The sequence below is a fragment of the Scyliorhinus torazame genome, chromosome 23, assembly GCF_047496885.1.
Source record: "Scyliorhinus torazame isolate Kashiwa2021f chromosome 23, sScyTor2.1, whole genome shotgun sequence".
Lineage (NCBI taxonomy): Eukaryota > Metazoa > Chordata > Chondrichthyes > Carcharhiniformes > Scyliorhinidae > Scyliorhinus > Scyliorhinus torazame.
The window spans coordinates 53427300-53455235 of record NC_092729.1 but is presented as its reverse complement, the minus strand read 5'-3'; the positions used below and the strand labels follow the sequence as shown (position 1 = coordinate 53455235).

The following is a 27936-nucleotide window of genomic DNA, read 5'->3' as shown; positions in this document are numbered from 1 at the left end:
TCTTTCTCACACTACCTTCCTCCAACGCCCTCTTTCTCACCCTAACTTACTCCAACGCCCTCTTTCTCACCCTACCTTACTCGAACACCCTTGGCCGTCCAACTCACCCCGCCTTACCCATTTACCCTCCGCTTCGCCATCACACCCCAGCTCATTGCAATTCGCTGTGACTCCCCCACCTCACCCATACACGTTCTGCTTCCCCGTCACGCCTCCCCACCTCAATCCAAGACCCCGCCTCCGTCACATATCCCTCACTACAGCACCCTTTGCCTCTCCCCACACCCCACCCCACCACACCTCATTCCAGTACCCGAGACCTCCCCCACAGGCCGCCTCACTCCAATAACCTCTGCCGTCCCTCAAACCACCTACCTAGCCAGCATTCCATATTGTCTCTCTATCCATAAATGTATATTGTCTCTCGATCCATAACTTCATATTGTCTCGCTTTCCATAACTTTATATTGTTTCTCTATCCATGACTCTATATTGTCTCTCTATCCATAAAATTATATTGTGTCTCTCTATCCATTACTTTATATTGTCTCTCTATCCATAACTTCATATTGTCTCTCTGTCCAGAACTTTATATTGTCTCTCTATTCATAACTTCATATTGTCTCTCTATCCATAACTTTACATTGTCTCACTATCCAAAACTTTATATTGTCTCTCTATCCATAACTTTACATTGTCTCACTGTCCATAACTTTACATTGTCTCTCTATCCATAGCTCGATAGAACACAGAACATAGAAAAATGCAGTGCAGAACACGCCCTTCCGCCGACGATGTTGCGCCGAACGTTTGTCCTTGATTAAGCACAAATTAATCTACACCACATCATTCTACCGTAATCCATGTACCTATCCAATAGCCGCTTGAAGGTCCCTAATGTTTCCGACTCAACTACTTCCACAGGCAGTTCATTCCATGCCGCCACTACTCTCTGGGTAAAGAACCGACCTCTGATATCCCCCCTCTATTGTCCACCATTCACCTTAAATTTATGTCCCTTTTAATGGTTTGTTCTACCCGGGGGAAAAATCCCTGACTGTCTACTCTATCTATCTACTCCCTTGATAGGGGCTATTTAGCACAGGGCTAAATCGCTGGCTTTGAAAGCAGACCAAGACAAGCCAGCAGCATGGTTCGATTCCCGTAACAGCCTCCCCGAACAGGCTCCGGAATGTGGCGACTAGGGGCTTTTCACAGTAACTTCATTTGAAGCCTACTTGTGACAATAAGCGATTTCCATTTTTTCATTTTCATCAGCTCATCAACTTCCGTTCTAATGAGAAAAGGCCGAGCACCCTCAACCTTTCCTCGTAAGACCTACTCTCCATTCCAGGCAACATCCTGGCAAATCTTATTATCACCGTTTCCAAAGCCTCCACATCCTTCCTAAAATGGGGCGAACAGAACTGCACACAGTACTCCAAATGTGCCGTTCCCAAGGTTTTGTACAGCTGCATCATCACCTCGCGGCTCTTAAATTCACTCCCTCTGCGAATGAACGCCAGCACACCATAGGCCTTCTTCACAGCTCTATCTACTTGAGTGGAAACTTTCAAAGATCTATGAACATAGACCCCAAGACCTCTCGCATTCCCAAGAACCCTACCGTTAACCCTGTATTCCACATTCTATATTGTCTCTCTATGCATAACTCTATATTATATATCCATTCATCACATCCATGTTGCCTATCTGTTAATAATTGTATATTTTATTCTCCGGTATCAGAGACTTGTTCGAATTGGAATATGTTCAGGAACGTTTTATTCAATTTCATTATTTTTCCCGTAATTGTATAACTCTGCTTTTTACAGTTGAAGTCGGTGAGCTGGTCGGAGATGTCGAAGCAGGTGAGTAACACGAGCATGAAAGGAATTGATTTTCAATCATGTGGATCTGATTTACACAGAATGTCTGATGCGGACTTTACTCTGCACCTTTGGTCCAATGGTCCTCACGTTCTCTTATGTTTCTACTTCTCCCAACCAATCACCATTATCTTTTGGAATGACAATCACGGCTTCTCAAAAGTGTGTCAATTGTATTCGGCACAATTCCCACCAGTCACCGTGTGGGGGCTGTGAGGTTTACCACTACAGCAGTTACACTGGCACACTCTGTTCTCTGAATCTTCCAAGAACCATTCCGCACGTGGGTACAATTGATTTTAAAATGCACGTTTATTTCGGCGCACTAGATTTATTGGAACATTAAACACCGAACCTGCTAAATATCGACTTCTATGTTATTTAATTGAGGGATCGCATCTCGCTAATGTGATTGTGGGAGTCGGTTAATGCGATCTGCATACATTAGTTTCTGCACATACATTGTTTTAAATGCGTTTTGTTTTTATTCCAGATCGTTTACGGAAGCCAGTCTTGACTGTGGATCCAGCTTTTGGGAAGTTTATTACCGGAGAGAAAATAACTTTGAGTTGTCGGTGCTACTGTCCTGCCACACGGATCGAATAGTTTCACAATGAGCACGAGGTTGATCATAAGGACTTTAAGGAAGGACAATGCAAGACATATTTTGATCATTCCTTCTCTGTGCGCAGGGCAGGAAATTATATTTGCCGATGTCAGGCTTGGAAGAAGAACGGATGGATACATTCAGATGAGAGTGATCCCGTTCAGATACACATTGGAGGTATGATACCAAACCTGAGTCCGCCTGTGTCATTACATCAACTGCCGTTTGATCTGAAAATAGAAGATCGGTTTCCCCCAAAGCGAATATCAATGGGATTCACTTTGGCCTTTGGATATTGGTCTGCCAATCTAGCCACTTCAAATATTTTTATTGTATTTTTCCAGGCTAACATCGGTCTATTCGGCCAACATGGAAGTAAACGTTCAGATTCCTCATCAAATGCTCGTTTTTAAAATGGAATAATTAGTATTATTTCTCGGGCAAACAATACTCCATCTTATTGTTCAGCATTGCATTACAAGCAGCGAGAAGCAGTGTCAGCAGATTGCCAGGATCTGTCCCGTTCAGCACTCTCGGCTGTGCGCAGGGCAGGAAATTATATTTGCCGATGTCAGGCTTGGAAGAAGAACGGATGGATACATTCAGATGAGAGCGATCCCGTTCAGATACACATTGGAGGTATGATACTAAGGTGCGCACCTCCTGCTGGTAATGAAACCCGCAGCGGAGTGTTTGAAGTAATGTGTTCCGTTGAACGCAGAATCGGTTCCTCCGGATTAAATTGAAGAATGGGTTTCCTCCGGGTGCTCCGGTTTCCTCCCAAAGTCCAAAGATGTGCAGGTTAGGTGATTTGGCCATGCTAAATTGCCCTTAGTGTCCACAAAGGTTAGGTGGGGTTCCTGGGTTCAGTGGAGAAGGTGGAGTTATGGGCTCAGGTAGGGTGCCCTTTACAAGGGTCGGTGCAGACTCTCTGGACCGAATGGCGTCCTTCAGCACTGTAAAATCTATGATTCTCTGAGACCATAAAAACCTTGACAACACGTTTTTAGATCGTTGCCAAATGTATAAGTTTACACCAGTTATACCTCTGCTGGAAAGGTTTTCCACATTTCCCTGTCTGAAAAATTTAACTGAAACTATGTTGTGGTGAATTAGAGGCACGGTTGAAAACAAAACGAACTTTAAAATTGCTGGAGTGGATACAAAAAGGGTGATCTCAAAATCTATTTACAAGCGATTGGCAGCGGATGGGAGAGGTCACTCTGCGTCGGGTAATCCGTTACGCCGGTTGGTCAATAGGGTTTCCCATTGAAGGGCAACCCACGCCGTCGGGGAAACCCCGGTGCTGCAGGCAAAACGAAGCATCTTGCCGGTGGGGAATACAGCCCAATGTTCTCCGGTTCCTATCTGATTTTCTAGTTGACTGTTCGGGTAGTTGAGGGGAGGAGTTCGGAGCATCCGAATGAAACCTACGCAGACACGGGAGAAAGTGCAAACACCACACAGTCAGTGACCCAAAGTCTGTAATTGAACACGGATCCCATGAGCTAAGAGGCAGCGTGACCCACTGTGCCAACCAGTGTGCCACCGTTACGACCCCAATTTTCTGACAGTCCTTTATCAATTATATCATACTTCTTCTGAAAGCCTTTTCCTGTTTTCCCGTTCAAAACATAATGAGATGAGGGAATAGGATAGTTCAGCGGTCGGTGATCCAAAATAATGCAACTGTTGCAGCACAACATATTACAACGTCAACCCAAATATATCTGTCTCGGCCACACCTTATCAAAGACATGGCACAACTTGGGGTCCATGATTCCAGCAAACCCAAATGCTACTTTCGTAAATTCTAAAATGTACAGTTATCAATATCATTATGATTGATTTCCATATTACCATTGCTGGCGCTAATTCTGCCTCAGTATATTTGCATGAAGTCGAGTGGGATGTTGAAGTGTTTCCTTCAAGAAATACCTTCATTGATTCGACGACAAATATTATATTGGGCACATGGATTTGTCACAACGGCAAAATCGTGTTCCAACTACCTCCACCAGTGCACACATTTTTTCATCGACCATATTCTTTCCAAGAGGTTTCAAAACGGTTATTTTTGAAGGTCCAAATGTTTCCAATAGGTTATCTATGAACGCCTTGCCTTCTCAAACTTGCCTGAGCTGTGATCATCCTCAGGTGTAATCACCACCATTCAACACTCACATTCAAAGAGGAAAACAGCCGATGGACATCGGGACTGTGGCGACGTGGCCACCTTCTTTGCCTTGTTGCTTCTGAACTCCAGTGGTACGCAATAGGGTGCTTACCAGCAGGCACGTTCTATTCCATTGTTTTTATTATTTGACAACATGTCGATCACAAAAGTTAGGAGAATACAGGTGTAGTGTCGAACGTTTACAGGGAACTTATTAACTTTCCGTAAGATGTATCCCAATGAGCAATGACGATTCGGAAAGTGGGCATCCTCCGTGGTTAACTAAGGAAGCAAAGGTGAACATCAAAATGAAATATAGACTGTAGAAGTCAGCGTGAATTCGTGTTTTTTGTTCTTTGCTGCACAGAAGGCGGCGATTGGCCGTGTGCACCGGCTCCCGATGGAACTACCCAACTTGTCCCATTCTCCATCCCTATTCCTGAAGCACTCTGAATTAATCCTGATCAATTATGTATCCAGTTCACTTTTGATACCTCCGATGGAATCCACATGCACCAGTTTGCCAGGCAGCGCATTCCAAACCCCAACAATTCCCTGAGGAAAAACATTTCTGCTCATTTCACTCCGAGCTCTCTTGATGACTGTCTTGAAATTGTGACCCACTCGTCGCTGACATACCATCTACTGGAAACAGAATATCCCTCTTCACTCTGGCAAAATGTTCAGAATATTGAACACATCAGTTAGGTCACCTCTTAATTTTCTCGGATCCAAGGCGAACAATTCCGATTTCTCCAATCTTTCCTTGTATCTAAAATTCCTCTTTCCTGCTATCATTCTAGGAACCCTCACCTGAACTCTCTCCAGGGCTTTAACATTCTTCCTGAAATAAGGTGCCCTAAACTGTGTTCCAAATGTGGACTGACCAAAGGTTTGTAGTGGTGTAGCATCACCTCCTGGCCTTTATCTCTATGACTCGCTTTTTATACCAGGGATCCTCTTCTTAACAACTGTTTCAACTTGCCTGGCCACCTTCAGAGAATTATGCACGTGACCCCCAAGGTTCCTGTGCTCCTGGAGTCCCCTCAAAGCTCAGCCATTGAACCTATATTGCCTCGCCAAGTTTCTTCTATCAAAATGTATTACCTTACATTTCACTGCATTGCGTTTCATCTACCAGGTGCCTGCCCATTTGGGGCATGTTAGAAGCTGGGACCAATTTGGGGATCAGCAAATATTTACTGGACCGATCAGATACAGGGGCGAAAACTGCGACCTATAGAAAACAAGACTACGACATAAAAATGAACAGTTAAAATGTATTCAATGATTGACATAAGGAAAAGTAAAAAAGTGGTTCATTCCTGTCTTGTTATTGCCAGGTCGGCGGCGAAGATTTGATGCAGGAGGATACGAATCTCCTTAACGGTACATAAAACTTATAAATGGGCAGCACGGTAGCACATGTGGATAGCACTGTCGCTTCACAGCGCCAGAGCCCCAGGATCAATTCCCCGTTGGGTCACTGTCTGTGCGGAGTCTGCACGTTCTCCCCGTGTCTGCGTGGTTTCCTCCGGGTGCTCCGGTTTCCTACCATAGTCCAAAGATATGCAGGTTAGGTGGATTGGTCATGATACATTGCCCTTAATGATCAAAAATGTTAGGAGGGGTTATTGGGTTCCGGGGATAGGGCGGAAGAGGGCTTAAATGGGTCGGTGCAGACTCGATGGGCCGAATGGCCTCCTTCTGCACTGTATGATCTATGTTATATGTTCTATGTTCTAATGTTCAGTTGGAAATCTTCTCCAGCCTGGGTTCTCGTCCATCATGACATATTAATGGACACTTCGGCCAGTTTCCCACCAAAGGGGAAGGTTGGGTATGAAGTTATTTTGATTGATTTATCTCTCCTTTCAATTCTTTGAGTAAAATCACTAATCTCGGGGTGTGTTTGCCAAATATTCACGTGCGCACTGGGCACAAACAAAGAATGAGATAACATCCGGGGCGTTAAGAATGGGACTACAGTGTGCATCTGGTAGGCGGGAGTGAGTTCAACAAGCCTCAAACATTTTCCGGGAACGGTTTTGCGGAGTGCAACTGCAGGGCTGGTGTTTCTTCCTGCTGCTCCTTTTGAGGAGAATCCGTTCTTTTATTTAAGTGTAACTTATTTTTAACTCTAAGACGCGTTTCCCGCTTCTTTCGCGTCTTGGTGACCTTATTGCCGTATGGGAGATAGTAACGCATTCATCAGTCTTAAGCAGTGTCGCTAATTGCCCCGTGAAACAACCTAATTAACTTGGGATTTCTGGGTGTGAAATGTAAATACGCCACAGTCCAAAGATGTGCAGGTTAGATGAATTGGCCAATGATAAATTGCCCTTAATGTCCAAAATTGCCCTTGGTGTTGGGTGGAGGTGTTGAGTTTGGGTAGGGTGCTCTTTCCAAGTGCCGGTGCAGACTCAAAGGGCCGAATGGCCTCCTTCTGCACTGAAAATTCAATGATAATCTATGATTAATCTAGGACAAAGGTTCGGCACAACATCGTGGGCCGAAGGGCCTGTTCTGTGCTGTGTTTTCTATGTTCTATATTCTATGCTCTCTGCTCATACGTGATATGCCCGTTCTTAACCCTCACATTGCATTGACTTGTGATTCTTGGGAACAATCATTGTAAACATGCCGGATCCCGTGGGAGCTGCAAAGGCTGGATTGCTTTGTAGACCCTCTTAATCACATTTTGATTTGATGTTCCGAAATTCAGCGCATCATCGTTTTGACTAAAATCAAACGCTATTTGTTGTGCATCTCAACTTCTTGTCTCTGCTTTGTTACAGACAAAGTTTCGCCGCCAACCATCAGCAAACGCCGATCAAACAGTGACACTGTCCTTGTTTCCTGCGAAGGTGACATTCGGTCTGCCGGGGGATTGCACTTGCACAGAATTCCCAGCGAACAACATGTACAAACTCTCGAAGTGAGCGATGGTCAGAAAAAGCTGACATTTGCTATAAATGTCACGGATCCGGATTCTTTAGGAAATTATAGTTGCCGTTACCAAACATTTGTTTTGGGACATTGGAAGCTGTCCCCGTTCAGCAAATCTGTGGAGGTTACCGAGAAAGGTAAGGATCAACAAACAAGCAGTATCTTTTTGTATCTCAATATTTTACTCGTTGTCGGCATTCTGTTAACAGAAGATAATAGAAGTTAACAGAATGTTCCCATTAATTTGAACATATATGAGATACTTATTGTAAGAAGAGGCTGATTGCAGAAACATATATATAGACAAAGTCAAAGATGCAAGACGATACTTTGAAAGCCACTGATCTTCGGGAAAGCGTTCTTCAGGATGCGCGACAACGCAGAATCGCCGAGCAGAAACTTATAGCCAAGTTCCGCACACATGAGTGCGGCCTCAACCGGGACCTTGGATTCATGTCGCATTACATTCACACCCCACCATCTGGGCTGGGCTTGCGAAATCCTACCAACAGTCCTGGCTTGAGACAATTCACAACTCTTTAACATGTGATTATCCCTCTCTCCAGTCGCAACGTCTGAACCTGTAAAGACATAATTACCTGCCAAAACTCGCATTCAATATAGCATCTTGCACCATTGACTTTGTCTATATATGAGTTCGTGGAAGTCACCACTTCATTCACCTGGTGAAGAAGCTGCGCTCTGAAAGCCAGTGTTTGAAACAAACCTGTTGGACTTTAACCTGGTGTTGTAAGACTTCGTACTGTGCTCACCCCAGTCCAACGCCGGCATCTCCACATCTTAATAATCAAGTAACCTATCTATCGCTGTCTCAAAGCCACTCGGAGAGTTGACCTCCACAGCCTTCTGCGACAATGAATTGTAAAGTTTCACCGCGCGCTAGCTGAATAAATTCACAAAGACATGAACGATATGAGCAGGAGGAAGCCATTCGGCGTTCGAGCCTGCCCCGCCATTCGTCACGGTCATGCTGATCATCAAACTCAGTAGTCTGATCCTGGTTTCTCCCCAGAGCCTTTGATCCCATTCGCCTCAAGTGCCATATCTAGCCGCGTATGGAATATTTTAAATGTATTATCCTCAACTACTCCCTCTGGTAATGAATTCCACAGGCTCACTGCTGTTTGTGTTTAGCAATGTCTCCTCAATTCTGTCCTAAATGATCTTCTCCCAATCCTAAGACTGTGACCCTGGTTCTGGAAACACCCAACATGGGCAACTTCCATCAGCATCTACCCTATCTAGTCCTGCTTGAATTTTATAAGTCTCTGTAAGATCACCCCTCATCCTTCTGAACTCCAGCGAGAACAATCCCAACCTGGTCATTCTCTCCTCAAACATTAGTCCCGCCAACCCAGGAATCAGTCTGGCAAAGCTTCGCTGCACTCCCTCGAGAGCAAGAACATCCTTCTGCAGAGCAGGGGAACAAAAATGCACAGAATATTCTAGTTGTGACGTCACCAAGGCCCTGTATAATTGCAGCAACACATCCCTGTTCCCGTGCTCGAAACCTGTCATTTCAAGCCAACATGCAATTTGGATTATTTGACGTCTGCTGCACCAGCATGCTTTTCAGCGACTGGTGCACAAGGGCACCCAATTCCCGCAGCATACTCCCCTCCCCCATCCCCGTAGACCAATCTAACAACCGTTCAGGTCGTAATCTGCCTTCTTGTTTTCCGACCAAAGTGAATAACTTCACATTTATCCAAATTAAACTGTTAGCCTCCTCATTTATGGTTTAACGGATCGTTCCTTCATTCTGATGCTGTGCCCTCGGGTTCTAGTCGCTCCGAATAGTGGAAACATCCTCTACACGTCCACTCTATCCAGGCCTCTCAGTAAGCTGTAAGTCTCAATGAGATACCCCCACAACCTTCCAAATTCAGTGGAGTAAAGCCTCAAAATCCTCAGCCGTTCTTCGTATGACAAGACCTTCATTCCGCATTCTTGTGAATCTCCTCTGTACCTTCACCAAGGACAACACGTCCTTCTTCAGGTTCCGAGCCCATAACTGCTCATAATATTCCAAATAGGGTATGGGCACACCCGTACAGAGCCTCAGCCGTACATTCCTGCTGTTGTATTCGAGCCCTCTCGACATGAATGTTGGCATTATATTTGACATCCTAACTGCAATATGAAGCTCCATGTTATGTAGTGCATTAGGTATGAGGAGAGGTTGGAAACATCTGTTTCGTTCTCACTGCAACGACGGGGGTTGAGGGGCGATCTGATAGAAGTCGACAAGACTTTGAGGGGCATGGGAAGAGTGATTAGTCGGAAGATTTTTTCCCAGGGTGGAAGAGTCAATACCTGGGGGGGGGGGGCATAGGATTAGGTGTGAGGGGCAACGTTTAAGGAGATGTGCGAGGGAAGCTTTTTACATTGAGAGTGGTGGAAGCCAGGAACCCGCTGGCCGAGGACGTAGTCGAAGCAGGAACGATAGTGACAGTAAAGGCCATCTCGAGAAATACATGTATAGGATGGGAATAGAGTGATATGGTCCCCGGAACGGGAGGGAGATTTAGTTCAGACGGGCAGCATGATCGAAGGGCCGAAGGGCCTGTTCGTGTGCTGTTATTTTCCTTGTTCTTTATTCTTGTTCTTTGTTAAATTTAAGAGAATCCTGAACTGGGTCTCTAAATGCGGCCAATGAAAAGCTGTTTGCAAAATGAACAATCCCGTTGCAAAGGATATCAAGTGTGATGGATTAGAAATGTGGCTATGTAGTTGGCAAAAATGTTTGTGTGTATGTGGGGGTGGGGGGGGGCGGCTTGAGTTGGTATTAGATTGGCCCCTTGTTTTTTATCGCTGACCACAACAGAACTGAGCTAGGACGTGCTTGCAGTGATCGTCCTTCACACACAGTGTTCCGAATCCGTTCAATTGAGACAATATATATATGGCCGCATACCATTTCTACGTTTCTAAGAAGGTAATGAGTTTCTGGTTGATAGTTTGCAGGATGTACCAATAGTTCGTATGGTTTTCCAACAAATGTGCTGTAAACAGTTGTATCGAACATCAGTCTGTGGTGTATGTTTGTTTATCACAAGCCCCTGGATTTAAGGTTAGGCAGCCAAACCATACGAAGGTATGTTTGGTGGGAAGATGCCTCAGACATCTGTATCAACCTGCCATTATTTGATTGAACTGAATTAGAAATAAAATCCATCAGTTGATGACGAAGGATAAACATTTGATAATAACACTGCAAAAATTGACTCAGAAACGAGTTTATGTGATTGCCAGGGAATGGTGAGTAGTGATATTTGTAGCTCTGGGAAGGCTTTTATTGGTAATACATTTGGCCACCTTCAGAGGTCACAGTAGCTAATGGCTGCCATTGAAATCAGGAGAAGAAATTGCCTATCAAGCGTGACATCTTGCAATCGCGTTTTACATAATGATACATGAACCGAAAAACTCTATCGTGGCGGAGGTATCGAAAGATGCATTCATTATCATAATGGTCTCTGCCAGAAGTGTTGACATTCCCTCCCCCGCCCCCGAAAAATTCTTACAGTGATTTCCCATTTTATCACTTATTAGTTGAAGAGAATAACATGTCGTTGGCCATTGGCCCAGTGTGTGCTGTCTTCATCATCGTTTTACTGATTGCGGCGCTCATTGCTGGCGTCATCATCAAGCGTCGTGAGTACATTTGCAAAACAGTTCTATATATTGAACCATAGAATCGCTATAGTGAGGATAGCTCTGGACACTAAGGCGCAAATTTAGCATGGTCAATCAACCTAACCAACAGACCTTTGGAAACTAAGGGGACACATTTAACCTGCACATCGTTGAACAGCAAGAGGCAAACTAGCATGATCAATCCACCTAATCAGCACATCTTTGGACAATGAGCAACATTTAAAAAAATATAACCCACCTAACCGGCACATCTTTCGACACTAAGGGACATTTTTTTTTATTATGCAGAATCCACCTAACCTGCATAGCTTTGGATACAAAGGGACAATATAGCTTGGCAAATCCATCTAACCATATCACTGGACACCAGGGGGCAATTTTTGCATGGTCACATCATCTAACCTGATGGATGCCAATGGAGGAGGATTCCTTAAATGTTCTGCACACGCATCCCTGTTCCATGTCCCTGTGGTCATCCTTCGCAGAAATTCAGTGTTGTATTTCCCAGTGGCAAAATTTCCGAAGGTTAATTTCGATTGACAAAATAGTTCAATGTGTGAGGAGGCACGCAAAAGTAACTGATCGTTCTGAAGGAAAGTCAAAATACGAGCTCAGCAAACAATATAGATATGTCCATCAGCCTTGAGATAAACGTATTTATAAAATGGGAGAATTCCTGAGATCCATATAATGCATACATTGTTGAAGGAGGCCTTTCGTCCCATCGAAATTAGCATGCCGCCCAATCCCACTACCCTCCCCATCCCCGTAGACCAATCTAACATTTGAACACTATGCGGTAGATTTGCATGGCCAATGCACCTAACCTGCACACATTTGGACACTAAGGAGAATTTATCATGACCAATACACCGAACCTGCACATGCTCGGGCACTAAGGGACAAGTTAACATGGTCAATCAACCTCATCGGTACTTCTTAGGATGTTAATGGTCAATATTGTCAGGACCTTTCCACATGTTTTGACACTAACTGTATTCAGCAATGCCAATACACCGAGACTGTGTGTGGTATTCGGAGCTCGCGGCGGAGCAGAGGAAAAGTGCAAACTCCAGAAAGATAGGAACCCAAGGTCAGAATCCAACCGGGTGCATTGATTTATACATACAAATTGAAACGATCGAGAGGTATTTTATTTTTTCTAAGTTTGTATTGTCGAATTTGCCACCTTTTATTAAAGAGGCCAAGTTCCTTTCCGTTTCAAACATAGGAAAACAAAGCTCTGCGAGCTGTCAAATGGCTGCCCAAAATTCAAAGGAGGCCGCCACATGACATTGGGCCAAATTGAATCCCAACTAGACTCGGCAGGTCCTTCCTTCACTTAAACATGCGCAGTTTCACTGTTACTTAGCTTGCTCGGCTGAGTTTCACACACAACATATGTCCAGTACGAAGCTTGCGTCTTCAGGCATGGGGAGGACAATTTCGAGGAAAACCGACGACCTTTTTGACATGTTTCACCATCTGTTTTCACAACAGGGCGAACAGAAAGTCAACTCAATGAGAGGTGAGACTATAATCTGCTGCATTGAATGTTGATAATGGCACATTTATTCAATATATCGAGTTGCACAATAATTACCTGCGTTATGCAGGTGAATCGTTCCGAAACTTGGTGTATTTTAAAAAGTAAATTTAGTTTGGCCTTCATTCAAAATAACATATTGCCATTTTCCATATTTTATAGTGCTCCAGCCAAAGGAGGTGGAACTCGAAGGTATCAAGAAGATGATGGCACGTGTGAGTGCAGAATCGATGCTAGTCGCTAGTTTTCATGATCAAGAATTTATTGTAGACGTTTTTGGGGAATTCCTGTGACGAAAAATGTTTTAAAGGCAGAAAAACATAAAATACTGGACAAACTCAGAATCTCTGATTGCATCTGTGGAGAGCGAAGGAAGTTAAATGTTCCCGTCTGCATGACGCCTTTACAAAGCTGGAGGGAAATGGAAATAGGTCAGATTTATACTGTTCTGCGCGTGTGTATGTGTGTGTGTGTGTGGGGGGGGGGGGGGGCGTGAAGCGGTGGAGCTGAAGAGAGGGCCAGGAGTAGGGGGAGATTGTCTAAGATGTCTTGCACAGAAAGACGAAATTAATATTAATGTGGTGATTATGGCAAACAAGGATGCTGATAGTGGAACAAAAAGAGATCAGAATGTGTGAATGGAGGAACAAAGGTCAGCACTGTGTTGAGGGCAACGAGGAACAAATAGCTCAAGTGGGGTCGCGGGATGGGGAACAGATCAATGGAACAAATGAAAATAAATTGATTGAAATAAAAATGGGTGGCGGTGGAGGAGAGAGTTCACAGTCTTGATGTTCTTGAATTGATTATTAATTCCGGAAGGCTGTAGATTACCTAATCGGAAGGTGAGGTGCTGTTCCTCCAGTTGAGCTGGGGTTCACTGGAACATTGCGGAGAGCAGGACGGTGAGTTGAGCTAACATGTATAGCGTTCGCTCATCATAGGATTTAGAACAAAGAAGAAATAAATTTACAGCACAGGAACATGCCTTTCGGCACTCCAAGCCTGTGCCGACCATGGTGCCGGGCTAAACTAAAACATTCTGCATTTTTGGGGTCCGTCTCCCTCTATTCCCGTCGAATTCATGTGTTTGTCAAAATGTCCCTTAAACATCACTATCGTCCCTGCTTCCACCACCTCCTCTGGCAGCGAGTTCCAGGCACCGATTACCCTCTGTGTAAAACACTTGCCTCGTACATCTCCTCTAAACGTTGCCCCTCGAACATTAAACCTATGCTCCCCCAGTAATTGTCCCCTCTACCCAAGGAAAAAACCTCTGATTATCCACTCTGTAGATGTCCCTCATAATTGTGTACACCTCTATCAGGTCGCCGCTCAACCTCCGTCGTCCTAGTGAGAATAAAACGAGTTTATTTAACCTCTCCTCATAGCTAATGTCCTCCATATCTGGCAACATCCTCGTAAATATCTTCTTCCCCCTCTCTAAAGCCTCCACGTCCTTCTGCTAGTGTGGCGATCAGAATTGCACACTCCACTCAAAATGCGGCCTAACCAAGGTTTTATATAGCTGCAACATGATTTCTCAACTCCTGTACTCAATGCGCTAGCTGATGAAGGCAAGCATGTCATATCTACTCTTAATCACATTGGGCACCTGTGTTACAACATTTAGGGAACTGTGAACCTGCACGCCCAGATCCCTCTGGATGTTAATGTTCCTAAGGGTTCTACCATTTACAGTATAATGCACACCTAGATTTGATCCTCTAAACTGCATCACCTCGCATTTGTCCGGATTACACTTCATCTGCCATTTCTGTGTCCAAGTCTCCAATCTATCTATATCCTGTTGTATCCACTGACACTCCTCAGTACGATCAACAACTCCGCCAATCATCATGTCATCCACAAACTTACTGATCAGACCACCCATATTTTCCTCCAGAATTTATATGGTATACAAACAACAGAGCTCCCGCACTGATCCCTATGGAAAACCAGTAGCTAGATCCCCATTTTCAAAACAAAACACCCTTCCGCTGCTACTCTCTGTCTTCAATAACCAAGTAAGAAGTCTTACAACACACCAGGTTAAAGTCCAACAGGTTTGTTTCGATGTCACTAGCTTTCGGAGCGCTGCCCCTTCACCTGAGGAAGGGGCAGCGCTCCGAAAGATCGTGACATCGAAACAAACCTGTTGGACATTAACCTGGTGTTGTAAGACCTCTTACTGTGCTCATCCCAGTCCAACGCCGGCATCTCCACATCATGTCTTCAATAACCAAGTCATTTCTGTATTCAGTGAGCCAGTCCACCCGGAATCGCATGTGATATTAGTTTTAATCCCCGTCTGCCATGTGGGACCTTGATAAACGTGGGAGGTGGGAACTCAGCGAGACCTGATGTGCCAGTGCATCAGTCGCTAAAGGTTGGCGCGCAGGTGCAGCAGGCAGGAGAGAAGACCAATGATATTTTGGCCGCCATAGCTAGAAGACTTCAGTATAGGCTAGGGATGTTTTACTACAATTATGCATGGCATGTGGTGAGGCCACATCTGTAGTATTGTGTGCAGTATATGTTTCCTTTTCTGAGGCAGGATGTTCTTGCTATGGAGGGAGTGCAGCGTCGATTTACCAGGATGATTCCTGCGATACTGGGACATATGAGGTGAAACTAAGTTAGTTACCATTACATTTATTGGAGTTTGGAAGAGTGAGAGGTGATCTGCAGCACACTGATAAAATTCTAACAGGATGAGACAGGGCAGATTCCGAAAACATGTCCCTGATGGTGGGGGAGTCCAGAACTAGGAGCTCATAGATTCTGGATAAGGAGTAAACCGTTGAGGACTGAGGTGAGGAGAGTGGTGAACCTGTGGAATGCACTACCGCCGAAATTAGTTGTGGCCAAAACGTCGTGTACATTCAAAAATGAGTAAGATATAGATCTTGGGGCTGAAGGGCTCAAGAGATATGCCGGGAAGGTGGGATCAGGATACTGAACCTGATGGTCCACCATGATCGTAATGAATGGCAGGGCAGGCTCGAAGGGCCAAATAATCTCCTCCTGCTTATGTTTGGCAAGTATGTTACTGTTTTTTCACTCATGTACCGTTCTAGTCCCCGAATATCAAAAACAGGTCTGAATGTTAAAGGCACAAATATGCCATTGTTTTTGCCCGAATAACCATGGAGGGGCTGGGTGGGGCGTGGTGATCTCTCTATGGATTCAATAGATGCCGTCAAACGCACATGGGATAGGCATCTTTATATTCTATGCCTCTGTTGCACCTGAAAACTTGGAACGGTGTTGGAAATGAAAGGACTCGAAACAGTTTATTTCTCAGAATCCGGCAAAATGACTCAAATCATTTTTACAACGTGATTTTAAAATTTGGCAAATTGCTTCCCGAAATGTTTTTTTCCCCTTCTGGACGAAAGCTGCAATGTTCATTGACTTTCTGGTCACAGAATGTGTGTGTAGCTGGCTGTGCCAGTAGTTATTGCCCATTCTCCAATTGCCCTTGAATTGAATGGCGTTTCAGAGGTCCTTTACGAATCCACCACATTGTGGGCAAGACTTTTTTAATTTGAATTCAAATGTCACCATCTACTTTTTTTTTGGGGGGGTGGGGTGGGGGGGGGGGTCAAACCTGGGTCCCCAGGTCACTCCACGAGCTTTGCCAACTTGCCACTTCCGTGACAATACCACTGCGCCCCTACCTGTCTCGATTGCCATCCACTCTTTCGATACTGGAACAGGCATTTATGATGGACCATTCATGTGTTTTATTTCAGATGAAGATGTAAATGAGCCTCCGCAAATAAACGTAATGGTACGTATAATTTTCCAAGAGAGATATAGATAGATAGATAGATAGAAAGTTAGATAGATAGAGAAAGAGAGAGAGAGAGAGAGATAAATAGATATATTGATAGATAGATAAATACATAGATAGGTAGATAGATAGCTATATATATATATATATAGATAGATAGATAGATAGATAGATAGATAGACAGACAGACAGACAGACAGACAAACAGACAGACAGACAGACAGACAGACAGACAGACAGATAGACAGATAGATAGACAGATAGATAGATAGATAGACAGATAGATAGATAGATAGATAGATAGATAGATAGATAGATAGATAGATAGATAGATAGATAGATAGATAGATAGATAGATAGATAGATAGATAGATAGATAGATAGAGTTTGCGGCATTGGTTGGTACCTGGGACTTCGATGTTGTCGCCATTTCGGAGACATGGATAGAGCAGGGACAGGAATGGTTGTTGCAGGTGCCGGGGTTTAGATATTTCAGTAAGCTCAGGGAAGGTGGTAAAAGAGGGGGAGAGGTGGCATTGTATGTCAAGGACAGTATTACGGTGACAGAAAGGACGGTTGATGAAGACTCGTCTACTGAGGTAGTATGGGCTGAGGTTAGAAACAGGAAAGGATAGGTCACCCTGTTAGGGGTTTTCTTTCGGCCTCCGAAAAGTTCCAGAGATGTAGAGGAAAGGATTGCAATGATGATTCCGGATAAGCGAGAGCAACAGGGTAGTTGTTATGGGGGACTTTAACTTTCAAAATATTGACTGGATACGCTATAGTTCGAGTACTTTAGATGGGTTCCTTTTTGTCCAATGTGTGCAGGAGGGTTTCCTGAAACAGCATGTAGATAGACCAACGAGAGGCGAGGCCATATTGGATTTGGTACTGGGTAATGAACCAGGACAGGTGTTAGATTTGGAGGTAGGTGAGCACTTTGGTGATAGTGACCACAATTCGATTTTATGTAATTGCCAGGGAATGGTGAGTAGTGATATTTTTAGATCTGGGAAGGTTTTTATTGGAAATACATTTGGCTACCTTCAGAGGGCACAGCAGCTCATGGCTGCCATTGAATTCGATTACGTTTACTTTAGTGATGGAAAGGGTTAGGTATATACCGCAGGGCAAGAGTTATTTCTGGGGTAAGGCAATTATGATGCGATGAGGCAAGACTTAGGATGCATCGGATGGAGAGGAAAACTGCAGGGGATGGATACAATGGAAATGTGGAGCTTGTTGAAGGAACAGCTACTGCGTGTCCTTGATAAGTATGTACCTGTCAGGCAAGGACGAAGTGGTCGAGCGACGGAACCATGGTTTACTAAAGCAGTCGAAACACTTGTCAAGAGGAAGAAGGAGGCTTATGTAAAGATGAGACATGAAGGTTCAGTTCGGGCGCTCGAGAGTTACAAGTTAGATAGGAAGGACTTAAAGATAGAGCTGAGAAGAGCCAGGAGGGGACATGAGAAGTCTTTGGCAGGTAGGATCAAGGATAACCCTAAAGCTTTCTGTAGATTTGTCAGGAATAAAAGAATGAGTAGAGTAAGAGTAGGGCCAGTCAAGGACCGTCGTGGGAAGGTGTGCGTGGAGTCCGAGGAGATAGGAGACGTGCTAAATGAATATCTTTCGTCAGTATTCACACAGGAAAAAGACAATGTTGCCGAGGGGAATACTGAGATTCAGGCTACTAGATTAGAAGGGCTTGAGGTTCATAAGGAGTAGGTGTTAGCAATTCTGGAAAGTGTGAAAATAGATAAGTCCCCTGGGCCGGATGGGATTTATCCTAGGATTCTCTGGGAAGCTAGGGAGGAGATTGCTGAGCCTTTGGCTTTGATCTTTAAGTCATATTTGTCCAAAGGAATAGTGCCACAAGACTGAAGGATAGCAAATGTTGTCCACTTGATCAATAAGGGGAGTAGAGACAACCCCGGTAACAATAGACCAGTGAACCTCTGTTGTGGGCAAAGTCTTGGACAGGTTTATAAGAGATAGGATGCCTAATCATCTGGAAAGGAACAATTTGATTAGAGATAGTTTTGTGAAGGGTAGGTCGTGCCTCACAAACCTTATTGAGTTATTTGAGAAGGTGAGAAACAGGTGGATGAGGGTAAAGCAGTTGATGTGGTGTATATGGATTTCAGTAAAGCGTTTGAAAAGGTTCCCCATGGTGGGCTACTGCAGAAAACACGGAGGCATGGGATTTAGTGTGATTTAGCAGTTTGGATCAGAAATTGGCTAGCTGGAAGAAGACAGTGGCTGGTGGTTGATGGGAAATGTTCAGACTGGAGTCCAGTTACTAGTGGTGTACTACAATGATCTGTTTTGGGGCCACTGCTGTTTGTCATTTTTATAAATGACAAGGAGGAGGGCGTAGAAGGATGGGTGAGTAAAGCTGCAGATTACACTAAGGTCGTGGAGTTGTGGACAGTGCGGAAGGACGTTACAAGTTACAGAGGGACATAGATAAGTTGCAGCGCTGGGCTGAGAGGTGGCAAATGAAGTTTAATGCGGAAAAGTGTGAGGTGATGCGTTTGGAAGGAATAATAGGAAGACAGAGTACTGGGCTAGTGGTAAGATTCTTGGCAGTGTGGATGAGTAGAGAGATCTCGGTGTCCATGTACATAGAACACTGAAAGTTGAAACCCAGGTTGAGAGGGTTGTTAAGAAGGCGTACGGTGTGTTAGCTTTTATTGGTAGAGGGATTGAATTTCGGAGCCATGAGGTCATGTTGCAGCTGTACAAAACTCTGGTGCGGCCGCATTTGGAGTACTGCATGCAATTCTGGTCGACGCATTATAGGAAGGATGTGGCAGCATTGGAAAGGGTGCAGAGGAGATTTACCAGAATGTTGCCTGGAATGGAGGGAAGATCTTATGAGGAAATGCTGAGGGACTTGAGGCTGCTTTCGTTAGAGAGAAGAAGGTTAACAGGTGACTGAATTGAGGCATACAAGATGATCAGAGGATTGGATAGGGTGGACAGTGAGAGCCTTTTTCCTCGGATGGTGATGTCTTGCACGAGGGACATACCTTTAAATTGAGGGGTGATAGATATGTGACAGATGTCAGAGGTAGGTTCTTTACTCAGAGAGTAGTAAGGGCGTGGAATGCACTGCCTGCAACAGTAGTGGACTCGCCAACACTAAGGGCATTGAAATGGTCATTGGATAGACATATGGACGAAAAAGGAATAGTGTCGGTGGGCCTTAGAGTCGTTTCACAGGTCGGCGCAACATCGAGGGCCGAAGGGTCTGTACTGCGCTGTAATTTAATTTTTAAAAATAGATCTCAAGATAGATAGTTAGGTAGATAGATGGATGGATAGATATGTTCGTACACTAATCTTTTCCTTTTTCCATGTTACTCATTGTAGACTATATATTCTGAAATCGTGTAGAACGTCCAGTAGGAGTTCAGGTGTGCAAATTTGTTGGTGGACGTGCTGAATCCGCATTAGTGGAGACTGGCTTTCATTCTGATCTGCAAATGGAGGAAAAGAACGTTCTGATTACCGTCTGCTTGACATATGCAACTTCGAAATATATAACCGAAATGGTGTCAGACAGAATGAACTCCCTTATTGCAGAATTGTGAAGCTGACAGAAGTGTTTAGATTACCCTTACTCATTTTCCAAAAGCTGATTTCCCAATTTGAGCACCGAATGAAGCATGGTGTTAGCACAGGTGTGCAACTCCAATGATCAGATTTTCGTTTCTGTCCAATATCTAATTATGCTTAAAAGCTCGCTGGTAAAGATTAAGAATTTTAAAGATGAACGCCTTGGAGTCTATTGTTCACCTATATTGTAGTTTTTGTTGATATCTCTTATTGCTTACAACGCATACTTTGCATATGGGAGCATATGCGTGTAGCGACAGAATTCATACTGATGTGCCCAAAACCTGACACATCGTATACGTAGGTTTTTTTATGGAATGCCATAGAGCCGTGGAATGTAATTGCTAAAAATGAGCAGAATCTGAGTAGAGGTGCCCAAAGCTAAATAAACTTTACTGGCAGCAGCATTGCAACTTCCAGTGAGCCATCTTAGACAGACCTTTCCAAAGAACGTTCAAGATTACTCCTGTTCCCTGTGCGAGCATGTGTATCTCGTGTGCTCTGATAAATGGTTTGACTAAAAGTGAAATGTGTGTTTTTTTCCTACTTTGGATTCCTTCTACAAAGGAAAACCGTTCGTCATGCTCACTGTATAATCTCATTATGGAGAACGCAATTGTTCCATGGCCCATTTGCCGCCCTGAGTTTTGGTTTGCTGGAAACCTGTGTAATTTAAACATGAAGCATAGAATCACTAAGTTGCAGATGGGAAGGGGGAAATCCGGCCTATCGAAACTGCACCGACAAGCTAAAATAGCACCACACCTAGGCCAATTCCACCAAGCTATCCACGTAACCCCACGTAAACCGCACACCGTTGCACACTAAGGGTTAATTCGGCGCGGCCAATCAGTTTAACCAGAAGATCTTTGAACACGAAGAGAACATTTAGCATGGCCAATCGTCCTAACCTGCACACCTTTGGACACAAAGGGTCAATTTAGACTGGTAACTCCAGCTAACCTGCACATCTTTGGATGCTAAGTGACAATTTCTGATGACCACTCCACCTAACCAGCACATCTTTGGACACTAAGGGGCACTTTAGCGGGGTCAGTCCACCTAACCTGAACACTTTTGGACACTTAGGGTCAATTCAGCGTCGTCAGTCCACCTAATCTGCATTTCTTTGGACGATGTGGGGCAATATATCATGGCCAATCTACGTCACCTGCACATCATAAATTGTCCACGTCATAGAACTGTCCATTGATATAGAGTTCAGCGAATTTTTGAGAAGGTTCATACAGTATTGATGCACACTTCTACAATTCAAATAAAGAATTAAATAACTGCTCAAATAGTGAGCAGTTCATGGTTCAAACAATGTTGGTTTTCGTTCAAATTGCACTCTGCCCATGGTGGAAATCATATACATTAGGGCACCGTTTCTTCCATTCAATGATTTGTACTCAATAAGTGCATTTAGTTGGCTCACGTCTGGGTTTATTCCATACTTGTATATAAGTGGTACTGAATAGGCAGCACTCATATTGTGGAACCTACTCAGGAATGATAGGGAATGTTGAGGAACATTACACGCTTCAATGTGTCATCCTTCCTGCATTGAAACTTTTCTGCACTCCCATGTGAAGGCAGAAGAGAACATTATTTGGACGAAGTTCAGGGGAACAATACAGTGAGTCCGAGCCAAAATTATTCACCAGTTAAATTGATGAAATGCAAATTATCACTGTACAATATGTCGGAAATTGCACTTTGAAAATTGACATACCGTGTGTCAGAAAGACAAGGCATTGTTTTCAACGTGCTAAGGACGATCTAAGGTCCTTCGATGTGACACCGTCGGCTAGTGCGCGGTAGTTTACAACCCCACAGGCTCCAGAGCCCCAAAGTACGTGAATTCACCAATAATCTGTATTTTTTCCTGAGTTATTTGATTCAAGAATGCAACAATGACTTACAGGCACCAGGTTTCTCAGAAAAAAACATAAAGAAACAGTTTATTCATAACATTAGCAGAGATAAATATATCCTGGTAATAATAGAGCAACAGTCCGCTGATCCAATTACTCCCATCACACCCCTTCCACCCTACACTTCCACAAGAAAGTCACACAGTGGGGAAGCGGAAGGATGTAAATAATGGGAATTCAACAGGACGAGATATGATAATCTTGGCTGCTGACATAGCGGCTTTTGCAGTTGGTGACCTCAGAATGCGAGGTGTTGTTTACCTTCGATTGGTTTGCATGTTCTAGTATTTGGCTTCACTTTGAACGCCCAGGTTACAATGCTTCGCCTGGGACGTTGCCTTGACTTTCTGTGACTTGGGCTTGACAGAGAAGATTCCCCTCAAGTCTGTGCAATTCTACGTCAGGGCCACCAGATGGAAAACCAGCCCTCACCGAGTGACACTGAAGTTCTGAAGAGGAACGTCTTGAATGGGTTGTAAAACAGCCCCTCTCTCTGTTCTGTAACCTCAGGAAGAATTCAACAGGTGAGAGTGAATTCAGATCTCTGGTCTCATAGTTGCCTAATCATAATCAAATGGATTACTTGCTAACAGCTCCCACGTTGTGCAGGAAGAAGAAGGTGTTCAGGCACAAGTCCTAAACTGAAAGAGATCTTTAGCCTCCACTGGCACTTACACAGGCTGGCTGGAAGCATTACAACTTGACAGGCAGTGAGGTGATAGCGAAAATCGAGGCTTACTGTGCGCTGCCTCCTAGGTCAAAGCAGAGAATGAAAACCAAAATGGATCCTGCCTTCTTTTTCAGAGGCTCTGAGGGACTGCAGCAATATCAATTGAGAATCGAACAAGACCAGCAATTCCAAAAGCGCCAAGGGGCTCCCGGCCAAGTCCATCAAAGGTACTTCACGTGACCCTGTCACACAGAACACAACATGGAGGGGAATCACTTTGGGCCAGTTCAACGAACATATAAAGCACGGGGGCGGGGGGGGGGGGGGATGTCAAAACCGAAAGCCAGCCGTTTAAACCCTAATTTTGCAATGCTGGACCAGCCAGCCAGACAGGAATTAAAGAGACGCAATGTTCAGATATGGATTTAAAAGAGGTTCCTTATATCTTGACAAGGCGAGGTACAGTTTTTATGTTTGTACTTTATTCATTCATGGCAGTCCCTTCTTTCCCTTGATAAAATGGTGCTGAACTGTGTCCATGTGGTGTCGGTGCACCAGCACTCCTGGTGATCTCACCACTGAAACACTGCTATCATTCGACTGAAAATCTTCAAGACTGCTTCATGGAGCATGCGGCATTTCTAACATGAGATTGCACGGAATCTGAAGAGGTGAAGCATGAGGCCCATCCCCTCCCAGTCAGGAAGTCCCAGAAATGTGACCGAGAGACAATAAAGGAACGGTATTACATTTATAAGTTAAGATGGTGAGCGGCTTGTCAGGGAACCTTCAGGTGGTCTGATCTAATGTGTACGTTGCTCCTGCTGTTCTGGATTGGGAGCGTTAGAGATCTTGGGAGGTTTTCTCCTATGAGCTTCCAAGAGCTCCTGAAATGAATATTTAGATGATAAAGGATACTGCCCTGCGATGGTGGAGAGAGTGACATTTGACGATTGGTTATCGATCAAACGGATTACATTGTGATCCGTGAAGTCGAGCCTCTTGATTGTTTGTGGAGCAGCACTAATACAGGCAAGTGGAGAGAATTCTATCACACCATGGACATCTGTGGTGATTTAGGATGTGAGTCACTCGCCACAGTGTCCCTGGCCTCCGATCCAGGAAAATGTATACATGTCTCCAAGTCTGGGCTGTGCGTACAATATGTGTGTACTGCACTATGAAATTATCTCGGCGGAAATTATAATAAGCTTGCAGTGCTTAAATTGTAACATGTTCTCACCGGCTAGCACCTGTTAAGAGAATATTTGGGCAAAGTCTTTGTTCTGAAATCCAGTCCAGTAGATGTTCCTGTAACCTCTATGCTGTAAGCCAGTAAGAAAAACAGCAGCCGGCCTGTCCACATTATTCTTGTGGTAAAATGCTTCATTTCTGCTTCTCAACAATTTGATGAGGTGCCATCCAGCTATGGTTGATGTTGCCTTTGGTTCGTTAGTCTTTCAAAACCTTCCTGCGATCTTATGTTTTAAGAATCTGCATTGAAAACGCAAAAGCTGTGTGGAGGTGTTATTTTTTTTTTAAAATAACACGTCTCCTGAAAGGGTTAATTGTTCTGCAGAACCTGGACTGGCGCAGTCCAGACCTACAGTTACACAATCCTACACTACCTTTGTTCAAACAATGTACCATAACACAACTTTCTCAACGTTTTAACTCTTTGTCCCATTCTAATTTCTTACATCACCACCCCCCTTCACAACATAATGTTTGATATCAACTTGGGCATTGTGGGTACACGTCTCTTGCTTTGACCCTAGTGATCTAACATATAAAGGGATCTGTTTTACACCGCTCCTTACTAAATCTGTTTCGGGACCTCTCCAATAGCTGTGCTCATTTTAAAAGAGCAACATGGGTTCTACAGAGCCACGATAGCTCTCATGGGTTCCATTTTTGGTCTAATTGTGCACCTTGTGTAACATATTCTGGTTTGTATTTCCTGTCCATCGAGCTGAACGAATGGGGCAGTCTCTCTTTCAAATTACTGACCGGTTCCATTAACGCCTCATCCTTTTTATTGCACTGTGCCACGAACACACTATCCCTGTAGCCGAATGTATTTAGAACCTTATAAAACTCAATATTTCCTTCCTGAACATCTTTCGGGATGTTATCAGAATACACCTGTAACCTCTCGCTCAAGGTTGGCTTATTCTTGAATCAAACTCGTTGATGAGGCCTTTCCCAGTGAATGCAATTTTGTCTCCTGACTTCAGTTAATACGTTTAACTGTAATCTCAGTCTCTTGTTCTGTTTTCGAGCTCGGGGTCAAACCCTGAAGCTCTTTGGTACTTTCTTTCTTCCCTGCTGAAGGTATCTTCTCTGCTCTTTTCTGCAGTCCTGGTGACTTTTTTAACATGAATATTTTTAAATTCAACTTTGTTTATATAACCTCACTTTCCATTCCTAAATACCAGCTATGCTTCAATGTTACATCGCGACAGCACCATTCTGCCCCATTTGGTTATCCAATGGAGGTCTGGCCTCCGACCTGTTCAGAACTAGTCCTTACATTGTCAACACGACTTCAACTCCTATCTGTCTCCGAGCCTCGGCCGCCTGCGCAATTTCCAGCAAGTCTAGCCCATATAAATGGCTCTGCAATCTATCAATTTGCCTCCTGTTGTGAGTTCTACTCTACAGACTTTTATGATACTTGCCCAGACCGGCCTCAGGCAAGCTTGCAGCACTAAGAATATTTGGTAAATGAATTAGGCGCTCCCTTTGTGCAGAGCCAGTCCGACGGTTCAATAAGAGTATCCTTCCGACTACATTAAATAGTTGTGGACGAATTGCACAAATTAATCATTGAAGAGGTGGGTACCGGTTTAGATTGCAGAATTCTTCCAGCCAGTAGGGAGAGTTCAATTCCAGAGAAGGATCCGATATGGCACTCTGCAAACTTCAATGTCTGACTATATTTATACAGGTTAAGTCATAAATCCAGCACATTGCTGTCATTCTGAACATTTTCACATCTAGGCTTAGCAGACGACTTTATCCAACCAACCAGTATTGTTTGTTTTTCACTGATCTCATGGAGCGCACCCTTACTTCTGCCTCCATATTTAACTTGTTGATGGATTGATCTGTTACGACTGAGTGCTGTCTTTGGGCTGACTAAGACACTGGAGGAATGCACAGTTTTTGAAGGCAACTCGTCCTATTGATGTGTGTCCTGCAGGTGCACACGATTCCATTGATGTGCAGATAACTGTCAACATAAGCAAATCAGTTTTCTGGACAAGTTGGCCATAACTCTGTCTGATAAATATGGGCGCTCTCCTCCCTTGAATACATTGATTTTATGAAAACTCCCAATGCTTCCACCTGCATAAGCCGCACAAATTTTAAATGACCCATACACCTCCTGTAATCTGCCATCTTGCCCCATTCTTTCTTTGTGAAACAGGTAAATATTAGAAACCTGTAAATCATTGTGTTCATTATGATGTAACAGGGCGTTGGTAGAAATAATTATCTGCTCCTATATTGGAAATGACATCTTGTATTCTTCATCTTCGTAGAATATATTCCATGATGTTTAAAACATTTCTGAGATATGAGTGAATGCTGACAGTTTTTGAAGGACTACTGTCATCATCGACTCTCCGAAAGAGTGCCCTACATTAGGTGACTCCCCCGCCCTGTCCCCATAAAAAAACACAACTTTGGACACTAAGGGACAATTTACCATTGCCAATCCTCCAAACCGCATGCCTTTGGAGACTAGGGGCAATTTAGCATGGCAAGTCAATCTAGCCTGCACATCTTTGAACTGTGGGAGGAGACGGAGCACCCGGAGGAAACCCACGCAGACGCAAGGAGACCGGGTAAATTCTAAACAGGCGGTCACCCAAAGCCAAATTCGAAGGCGGGTCCCCGGCGCTGTGAGGCAGAAGTGCTAACCAATGTGTCGCCATGCTAATCTCTCCTTATGAATTGAGTGTGCTGCAATTTATAGCTGGCAGTAGTGGCTTGGGAATCTCTCCCACATTGACCACGTGCCGATGCAGCCTGATAAATTCAGGACACTTTTTTACCCAAATAATATAACCCAAATAAGTCCCAAGATGAAATGATTGTTGATGGCGGCAAACAGCCTCCATCAGCTGATGATTTCGTGAAATAAGGGTTATTTCAGAAAGATCCGGATCGAAAGTGTTTTATATATATATATATATTTGTGTTTGTGTGTGTGTTTTGCTCATTGCCGAATGAAGCATTGGTGTTCATTGTTCAGCCTCTTTACATATATGTGAGTCAGAAAATGTAACGTGGCATTAAGATTGCTGTTTACTTGATCCGAAACTGCGGACTTTCAGTAATGAAGCCTGTTTAATCGCAGTGACCACAACGAACTTCCCCATTATGTGTTTGGATTAGTCTGTTTCCTTTCCCATCAGATAACTCCACTGACAGCAGGATGCAGTGGGCACGGTTGTCAGGTTGGGCAATAGAAAGAGGGAAGCGAAACATGCAACCAAACGAGAAACTAGGCGACATACTGAGGTCTTGACGTTTTGTTTCTGGACTGCCTGGTTGGCTATCTCTACAGTCTGTTCCACGGTAATCACGTACTGAAGACAGAAATTCGACTTTGCTAAGATGTGTTTCCAAGTTGTAGCACGTTTCCCGGTGATGCGTAATTTTGGAAAGAAATGGGAATTGGACGTTGATCACACTGATGGAATCATACGATTACTATGGTGTAGAAGGTGGCCATTGGGCCATCGTCTTTTCAACTGCTCCTCAAAGAGCATTATGACTCAATGCCATTCCTGTCTTGTCCATGCATTCCTTCATATTATTTATATTCCAGTAATTGTCTAATGCCGTCTAGAATGTTTCGACTGTATTCCGTCCCCGCCTTCCAGGCGGAGCATTCCAGAACCGAACAATTGGTCCTGTCAATAAAGTACTTCTTGTTCTTCTCACATCACATTTGCTTCTTTTGTAAATATGCTTTAGTCTGACCCCCTCTATTCTCAATCCCTTCACCGGTGGGAACAGTGTTTCCATCTCTACTCTTTCCAG

At 44.0% G+C, this 27936-nt stretch overlaps 1 long non-coding RNA gene across 1 annotated transcript; it reads left to right on the top strand.

Annotated features, from left to right (window-relative positions):
- Positions 1-11234: 11234 nt before the first annotated feature.
- On the top strand, positions 11235-16644 carry LOC140399752 (uncharacterized). Its single transcript, XR_011937847.1, has 4 exons — positions 11235-11299; positions 12803-12830; positions 13011-13063; positions 16607-16644. It is a non-coding gene; the product is annotated as an uncharacterized lncRNA (long non-coding RNA).
- Positions 16645-27936: the final 11292 nt, after the last annotated feature.